The 9665-nt window shown below is 40.8% G+C and overlaps 1 long non-coding RNA gene across 1 annotated transcript; it reads right to left on the bottom strand.

Annotated features, from left to right (window-relative positions):
• Positions 1–351: 351 nt before the first annotated feature.
• Positions 352–9114, bottom strand: LOC145863968 (uncharacterized). Its single transcript, XR_014382536.1, has 2 exons — positions 7264–9114; positions 352–3336 (listed from the first exon to the last, which is right to left on the bottom strand). It is a non-coding gene; the product is annotated as an uncharacterized LOC145863968 (long non-coding RNA).
• Between the last annotated feature and the right edge of the window lie 551 nt (positions 9115–9665).

Here is a 9665-nt window from a genome sequence, read left to right as displayed (position 1 = left end):
TTGTACTCCATGATATCCTTGAATCTTGACTCAAACTCCAACTCTTCCAACACACGCACAAATGCATCATAGCTAAAATGTTGCAGTATGTCTGGGTTGGATGTGGGGACTGCTCTGAGTTTTGGGAAATGAACAAACTGTCTGTCAGGTATGAACAGTGAGATGGTTTTATTTTGAAATGTTGTGACCACACGCAGCATTTTGCCCAGAGATGTAGCTTTCCCTTGGAGCTGGATATTCACCGTGTTCAGGTGGCAGGTAATGTCAGTTTAAAAAGCCAGCTTTAATATTGTTAGGGCTGCGTCAATTCAATTCTGGTATCAGAACAAAATTTAACACTAGGCTACTGAATATATTTTCAGCTGTTTATTAATAGAATTAGTCAAGCAGAATAAATGGTAAATGCAATCTTCGTATATACGGGTTCACTGTAACACCTCGCAGGGCAAACAGAGAACTGAAAATGACATCATAAGTTCTTCATTAAATACTCTGACAGAGATAGTTCCCGCTCACACCTGGCCTGTCAGAGGGAGGATGAGCGTGGTTTAAACTTACTCATCCTATCGTTGGCGTGCAGGCTGGTACCAGCCTCTAGACGCATCTTTGTTGCCAAGCATAGTTGTCTTCTAGCTTATCTTCATGTGTGTACCCGAGAGTCAGACACCCAAGGACAGTGCCTGTTTTTATGCTACAGTTAGGACAGTTTCTGCTTTTGTGCTACAGCCATCTTCCATTCTACCAGCCCCTCCCGTACACCTGTCCTTGAGCGGCCCCACAACCAGGCATTGTGTGTGTGTGTCAAGAGTCTACTCAGCCTACACTCCTACTAGCCAGCAACCCTCCAGTTAGTCATGTCTATTATATGTTGCTCAATCTATGTTAATACAATATAAACCTCTTAGTGCATTACAGTCCGTTCATACTTAGGCCTACATCTACTGTAAAAGGTAATGCATCACATCTAATAAGTGAAATAAAACCCAACAATCCCCCTTTTCACACCTGATAAGTGTGAATATATAAGTTCTTAAAATGTCAGGGAAATTTTGAGATTCCCCCTTTTGACACCCCCTAGGGTGTCACTCAACACAATTTTTAATTCCCATTTTAATGATTAGATGATTAGTTAAAAAACCCTCAAGTCCTTCCGGCTACACCTCACTTGTACTAGGTTGACTACCAGCCACCCAGGAACTTCAAACCTTCACATAAGGAAAGACAAATAGTACACAAGATAAATTCAGAACATATTATTTAAAAAACGTATAAAAAGAAGACCTTTTTGCGACAGTGGCTACACCTAACATGTATGGGACAGACTTTTTGTCCCAGTACTTAAAACCTTCACATCCACCTGCCACTACATTCAATACATATGAGAACATTTTGGATAAGCTTTATTCAACCATTTCCCCAACAGCAAACCAAGGATCGTCCTCAGACAGACCCGTCTTTTGCCTAGAGGTTGATTCAGTATCCACTGGGGTCACTTCCATCAAAGACATCATTCTGGTTGCTCTGACAACTTCTGTAAGATATTTTCTCAAGCAAGGGATTATACAGGCAACACAACACAACAATAATAAGAACACAAGCACTAGGGTCAGAAATCCAGTAACCACCATAGATGTGTACTTACCAAAAAAGATGTTCAGCCAATTCCCCTCGTATACCCCTGCTACACCCTTCATTTCAGCAGATAGCTTTTCAAGTTCCAGTAGGGCTTTGGTAATGCTTACCATCAGGGCTAGTGTTATTAGGGATAAAAGTACAGCATTGTTCACCAAACGTTTTATACACCCCCCATTATTAGCCAATATCATATCCAACTCCAATCTATTTTGTCTAGTGGTTCTAGTGGTAGCCTCTAGTTGCTCAGCCATACCTGTCAGTGCAGTGCGAGTATAGTTAACAAATCTCTGTTACACACACATCAGTAAAGAACTCAACCCAGCTTTAGGCGGCTGTATTTTTCCCACAGTACACATACATTCCTTAACAACCTTGCCACCTGTCTTCTAATCTCCTGCCCACCTGCCGTTCCCAGGCCGTTGTTACTCTCCCTAACTTAGGGAGGCTTCTTCTCCTGTTCCCTTCCCAAGGTCGTCTTATCAACTCTGCCCTGCTCATTCTGGTAACAGTGTCTTACTCACACAGTATTGGAATATAGTTTTTAACCCATTATTATAGCTGTATTTCGAATACATTTCAACAGGTTATAAGGTTTCTGAGTGAAATCTTTTAGTCAAACCTTTCATTATATCCACCCGATTGGCTAAATATTTCACATACATTATAACACATCTATTTTTTTTGGATTCAGAAATTTCACACAAAATCAAACTAATTCAGGAAACTCTAAAGATGGTCTCATCTTATCATGGGCTCCTCATAGTTGAATGAATCCTCCACCAGGCTCGGCGGTAGGTAGTTGTCGTCCCACTGGTCTGAACTCACCATCTGCTCCGTTATTGATCTCTCCAGAACCGTGGAAATGAGACCTCTCGCACACGGGACCAAACAACAACCCAAACACACTCATACAGGTGAAAGCTGCCCATAATACCGTTCCTACAACACTTTTCCATTTCCCAAACATGGGCTGTGTTATCAGGAATGTACGTACAGCAATGAACCTAATCATTCTACCTACACCATCCTCCTTTGCCAGTAACATATCGAGAGTCAGTCTATTTTACCAGGTCATGAGGGAGGTGGCGGATAATTGGTCAGAGAACCTCTTTACTGCATCCCCGGTTTCATTCATGAATCTTAAATCCCACATCTTGATCTTCTTTGACTCCTTATTCTGTAAGTCACTCATCAGTGTATTATATACTTTATATTCTACTTCTTCTCAATGACAACGGTATCGTATGATTAGTACCAGAAGGTGGTGGATCTGAATGTATCAGAAAGATTAGACTATGATGCAGCTCAGAGTCCCTACTCTTCCCAAAAACCGCCAACCCTCTCCTGCCCTTAGTCTCTCTGCTAGGTACCACCCCATACTCACACCTCTAGGAGCACACACAGTGATGAACGGTCGGGATAGGAAATCTTCGTTAAGGAGGTAACCCCCGGACCCTGTTGGTACTCGGTTCTTCTCCTAACTCTGTGTGTGATCAGCAGTGGATATGTGTACATACCTTCTTGCAGTGGATAACGTGGACCCAAGTGACTCTCAGCTTTTCTAATGGCAAAGGCAATGGTTTAACAGCACCTGGTATGGGCCTTCCCCACGGGGCTGCTTCCCGTCTTTTCTCCTCAGGGACTGGATCCACACCCAGTCTCTTGGTTGGATTGAGTGAATCACCTTCTCCTGTAATTCACCTGTTGGACACAAATTCTTGGTTAACAAACAGTCTTCTCATGTGTTCTGTTAGTATTGCTTCAACTTCTATGTCTACCTGTTCTGGTATCTCTAACTCTGGCATTCTATAGGCTCTACCTGATTAGCTAAAATGTCATCCATCATTTAAAGAGATAGATCCCAGTAAACCAACTCTAGGGATAATATCTTGACCTAATATTCTAGCTACCATAATTATGTCCACCAAGTAAGTTGGGAACGCTTCTACGCATTTGCTATACTTATCTGTTATTGTTAAACACCCCTTCTTCCCCTCAATTCGGGAATAGTTCAATAAGTCCATTTCCAAATGTTGGAAAGGATATTCTACAAAAATGTTGTTAAGTAATTATCCTAACCTGTTCTATCGCCTGCCCTACCATACTCCCCCTATTTATACATGGCTCAAGCCATGTATCAATATTGCTGCATATCTAAACAAATCATTATGAGTTCAAATAACATAATCAGATCAAAAATGACTAATCTGAACTACTCCACAAAGAAAAATTATTGTACCCTTATCGTCATTCAGTCTTTTCATTGGTTCAAATTATCAACTGCGTCTAAGAACTTTAACTCCATCATAATTATCAGTTCTACAAATTTCCTTAAAGTCAGTATCACAAATGACCTTAAATTCACCATCCAAATGGCTTTTCATTGCGGCTGATCAGACCACAAAAGGAAAAGTCACCAGAGGGGTCAAAAGTCATACCACCCTTTCAGAACCGTGTTTCTTACTACTTTAGATAAATGAAAGCAAAGAACTTTATCTACATTTTGTATCCCAGGTTCCCAGAACATTCCCTATCAAAAGAATTTCACGTATTTAATTAAAACTCAGAAAACAAAACCTCAACGATTCCATGGGTGTATAACTTTTAAGATTCCATATGTGTGTATACCCCTTTAAGATATCCTGTCCCTAGGAATTTGAAACGCTCCTTTTTCCAGAAAATACAACCACTTGGTCAGCATTTCATCCTACTACACCGATTCAAAACCCCAAAAGTTAACTACAAACAAAACCTAATAATAACTCCACTGTACTTCCCCAAATCATTAATCATTTGTTTTAAACTTCCTCGATGGTTCTGTGTACTTTAATTGAACATACACTACCCTTGGATTATATATTTTACTTCCAATCTATGAAACCCCATATTTTAACGTACTATTTGACTAATTTGACCCAAGATTGCTTAAAACCTTAAAACCCCTTCAGTTTGTCTGCAAACAGGCCCATTCTGTTTGCTAGGAATACCCTGCCATTATACATAACTGTGTTTAATGTGCATCGTCCCAGTAAAATAAAATTAACTCCATGTATCGCTCAACTCCCGTAAATTCCTGCAATTCCTTTACGCGCTTCCCCCTCCTGCTTCCACTCGGAACAGGTTTTGTCTGTTTTTCATTTTAGCGTTTCCAATATTCTACCGGGCTCCCCGTCGACTGGGAGTCTGTTGGGTGCATTAATACTACCTTCTCTTATCCATTCCTTGTATAATTTCCCCCCTCCTTTTCCACTCTTTCCCGTCTCTACCCCCATTAATCTCTAGTGTTAACTTCAGTGCTTTCAGGACCCTCTCGGTCTCCTGGTTGGTCATATTCAATTTCAGTCTATGGTAACCTAACTATCAATGTTAATTTACATCCCTTTCAATTTCAGTCTATGGTAACCTAACTATCAATGTTAATTTACATCCCTTTCAATTTCAGTCTATGGTAACCTAACTATCAATGTCAATTTACGTCTCTAACGTACGTTCCTAACGTTATTTATTTCCCCAGCGCTAGATGATATAACTCAGGTCGACCGTCCCCGACCTCTTATTTACCCGCAGGTCACTCAAACTTGGTATTAGTACGCCGACTTAATACCCAATGTACTTCAGTCATTCAATGGTTACTCAGTATAACGCCTTTATCCGTAGATAATTCACACTTGATACAGTACGCCGACTAGTATCTAATGTACTTCAGTCATACGATTAGGTTGACCTCCCAATCTTCATTCAGTCTTGCTACCAGTCCCAGACTTGACAGCCACACTCAAACTTGGTACTTCAATACCTAGTACATTACAATCGCTGTTATACCTAGATCCATCCACACTCATTCCGGTTAAGTAAGCCGACTAACCACATACACACTTGGTACTTCAATACTGTCATGACGTTGGCCTGTGGGTAAGGTTTATGACCCCCCCCCCATAAATACCTTTCTCCCTTCCTCTCTCTGACCCTACTGAAGGACTTGAATAGCCTGTGTTAAATATAGAGAGTCTGGGATCATCAAACAAATGGGGAAAAGGAACCATATTTTGGTAATAAAACCAGTTGGAAATATGCTTGGGAACGTAATGAGTATGTATGTAAAGTTCGTTGTTATCTGGGACATTATGATTGATGACAGGACGACATAAACTGTATCTGAGAAAGTATACACCCTCTAGTTATCAGAGTCACATGGAATTGTTATGCAATTGAAATGTTTGATATTGGAATTGTTTGTTAGGAGATTAAATGTAATTTTAGCTTCCAAATGAGAGAATTGGGTTTTCATAAGGAAAGTGCCCTGCTTGATCAGTGGGCCACCCCTGTGAAGAGGAGGGGTTATAAACGATGAAACACATCCTTCCCCCCTCTCCACTATATAAGCCTTTGACGAAAAGATAACCACGTTGTTCCAGCACGTGAGGTCTGCAGCCTCTACGTTAGAAGGACACACATGTCAAGAACAGAACTAAGCCAACCTCGGCGTGAGCTTTGGTGGCGAATGGTATGAACTTTGAGCTTATTCACTACAGAAGTGATACTTCCTAGCCGTTGAGTAGCAGCGGCCGCTGTAGACGGGGGCTAGGAAAGGACGGACGACGGATCCAGTCTAACAGACGGACGAAGGTACCACCACGTATCCAATTTACCACCAGAGACATTCTTCCGAGTAACAGGAAGATCTGTTGGCCAACCCGGCCAGCATATACGACCAATCTACCGAAGCGCAGCTCAGAGTAAATATTTATTGCATTTTCTTTTTCCAAATGGGCGGTAATTTAGAATGCATAAGATAATGTATTTACGATAGCATAGCTGCTGTTTCTGTGTTCCTAAATCTTCCCGCTCTTTCACTCAAGCCCAACCCCCTTTCCTTTGTGTAACCAGCTTTCATACAGGTTCCGTTCACCAGGGGTGAATTCTGTATGACATCATTGTATTCTGTGTATTTGTAATTCTGTGTGATTAGTTAGGTATTTAGTAAATAAATAATTAAACCCAATTTTGTATTGCTGATTCAACTTGTTAGCCAGGGTTCGTGAAAATAGCCAAGAATTTACAACTTTCATTATGAGACTGAAAATAAGACAAGGGTTAATATTGACTGCTATCGATGTAAAATATTACAAAGTATTTTAAGAGTTTATTCGGAAGATAACGGCTCTATAAACGTTCTTCCGTGGTGCCCCGACTTTCTAGTTAATTACATTTACATGATTAGCTTAATCAGGTAATATTAATTACAGAGAAATCATTTTATAAGTTAGCATGTCATATCACTTAATCCGGCATAGCCAAAGACACGACAATACCTAGTACATTACAATCGCTGTTATACCTACATCCACCCACACTCATTCCGGTTAAGTACGCCGACTAACCACATACACACTTGGTACTTCAATACCTAGTACATTACATTCACTTGTTATATCATCAATGATCGATCGGTTTCAAGATTGCATTTATCACACCACAACTCTCAAAATTGTTTCAAAATCAAATTATTAATATAACAGGTGGACGTTCCACAATTTAATCACTTACATCAAACAGGTGCTTCACAAAATAAATTTGGATAATGCCAATATGCAGAACTTTAGTTATTCACAATAGGTGTCTGCTTACCTTTTGTTTGACCGGTCAGGATTTGTGAAACACATCGTCCGACGAGAGCGATGGCCAATCGGCCGGACAAGTTCCAGCGAAGTCCTTCTACCAGAATCACATTTGGGGTCACCAATTGTTAGGGCTGCGTCAATTCAATTCTGGTATCAGAACAAAATTTAACACTAGGCTACTGAATATATTTTCAGCTGTTTATTAATAGAATTAGTCAAGCAGAATAAATGGTAAATGCAATCTTCGTATATACGGGTTCACTGTAACACCTCGCAGGGCAAACAGAGAACTGAAAATGACATCATAAGTTCTTCATTAAATACTCTGACAGAGATAGTTCCCGCTCACACCTGGCCTGTCAGAGGGAGGATGAGCGTGGTTTAAACTTACTCATCCTATCGTTGGCGTGCAGGCTGGTCCCAGCCTCTAGACGCATCTTTGTTGCCAAGCATAGTTGTCTTCTAGCTTATCTTCATGTATGTACCCGAGAGTCAGACACCCAAGGACAGTGCCTGTTTTTATGCTACAGTTAGGACAGTTTCTGCTTTTGCGCTACAGCCATCTTCCATTCTACCAGCCCCTCCCGTACACCTGTCCTTGAGCGGCCCCACAACCAGGCATTGTGTGTGTGTGTCAAGAGTCTACTCAGCCTACACTCCTACTAGCCAGCAACCCTCCAGTTAGTCATGTCTATTATATGTTGCTCAATCTATGTTAATACAATATAAACCTCTTAGTGCATTACAGTCCGTTCATACTTAGGCCTACATCTACTGTAAAAGGTAATGCATCACATCTAATAAGTGAAATAAAACCCAACAATATCCACTTTGGATCATCCAGCTCTGGCTTCTCTCTCCCCTTGCTTGGAACAAATTCACGGATTTGAGGGAAGAGAGAGAAATCTTTCCAAAACTCTGCCACGAGACAGCCATCTCACCTCATTGTGGAATATCAAGTTGCCGTATTCTGTCTGGTATTCCTCCAGCAACTCACGGAATTGCCGGTGATTCAGTGCCCTCACAATAATTATGTTCACCACACACACGACTTGCTGCATCACATTCTGTAAGTCACAGTCTTTGAGCTTAGCCACAAGTGCTTCCTGATGAATGATACAATGAAACGTAACAAATTCGGGAATATCCTTTCTCTTTCTCGTCAGGCCTATGAGTCCCTTCTTCTTCCCTCGCATGTTTGGGGCGCCGTCAGTGCACACAGATGCCAGATTTGAGGGCTTTCAGAATATCCTCTTCTCGTGTTTGTCCCTGACGGGGCAGTAAACATAAAAGTTCCTCTCTGAACGACTCATTTTGAGGGAAGCGGATCCAAACACATAATTGTCACTTACATCAGTGCTTTCATAAAGCGCAATACTAAAACACGGCGCCACGGATATGTCAGTAATCAGTTGCTTACCGATGTCCTCACCAATGTCTTCTATACGTCTTGTTATGGTCGAGTCGGAGAGTTGCAGTCCCTTAACTTGCTTCAAAATAGCTTCCTTGTTTGTGAAATCGGCAAGCAATATTTCGGCTGAGGCCAAAAAACATTATTTGATCATCTCCGCATCTGCCTTCTTCTTTCTCACGAGTATCCAAGCAATCTCATATGTTGCCTCTGTCGTTTTCTCTGCAACAGTGCTAGATCTGTCCAACATTTGTTTTTGTCCTTTGAGCTGTCCTTTGAGTTGCGCTATTGTATTGTTTCTGAGGTGTGACAGAAAAATTACATATTTACCTGATTTGTTTGACATTAATAGTTAACACTTATATACTAATAGTAAGACATTTCTGTTTTTATAAAATGTCTGTGTAAACTGAGAGGAGCCTAAAAACCTACAGCTGGCATTCCATAGACAAGATGTGATGTGTGTGACCTGAGATAGAGATAGCCAGGAGATGAACAAACTCACGAGTATCCAAGGGTTTAGAACAATCTCTCATTGTCTCATCTTCCTGGCATCTGGGAAACTAAGCCAGGTTGGGGGTAAAACACCATCCTGTGTAGATAACCAAGGTGGTTTATTTTATGGAGTTGGAACCAGTCTGACTAAGCATTTTTAGGTCCTATATAATGTTTTTTTAAATTTCAGTTTGGCAGTTGACGGTTTCATTATTGCAATAATTAATCGATATTAAATAAAGATGATTGTTTGAAGAAATTACAAAGTCTCTCTCAGTACTCAATTTCCACGACAGAGGTTGCTTAGTGGTGGATATGTTTTGTCAAAGTGGGCATGGTGTGACTGGAAATGCCGCCCTAAATTTGCTCATTTAAAACAATTGACTGCCTTCCGGCAAATAAGACAAAGTGAGCTAGTCCCATCATGCAGTACAAAAAAACAGTTGTCTGTCCATTTCTCTTGGAACTTTCTGTGTTCTTCTTGAATAGACTGCATCCTTCTC

The sequence above is a fragment of the Salmo salar genome, chromosome 24 (genome assembly GCF_965601325.2).
Source record: "Salmo salar chromosome 24, fSalSal1, whole genome shotgun sequence".
Lineage (NCBI taxonomy): Eukaryota > Metazoa > Chordata > Actinopteri > Salmoniformes > Salmonidae > Salmo > Salmo salar.
The sequence above is the reverse complement of the archived record's forward strand: the minus strand, read 5'-3'. Positions and strand labels throughout refer to the sequence as shown.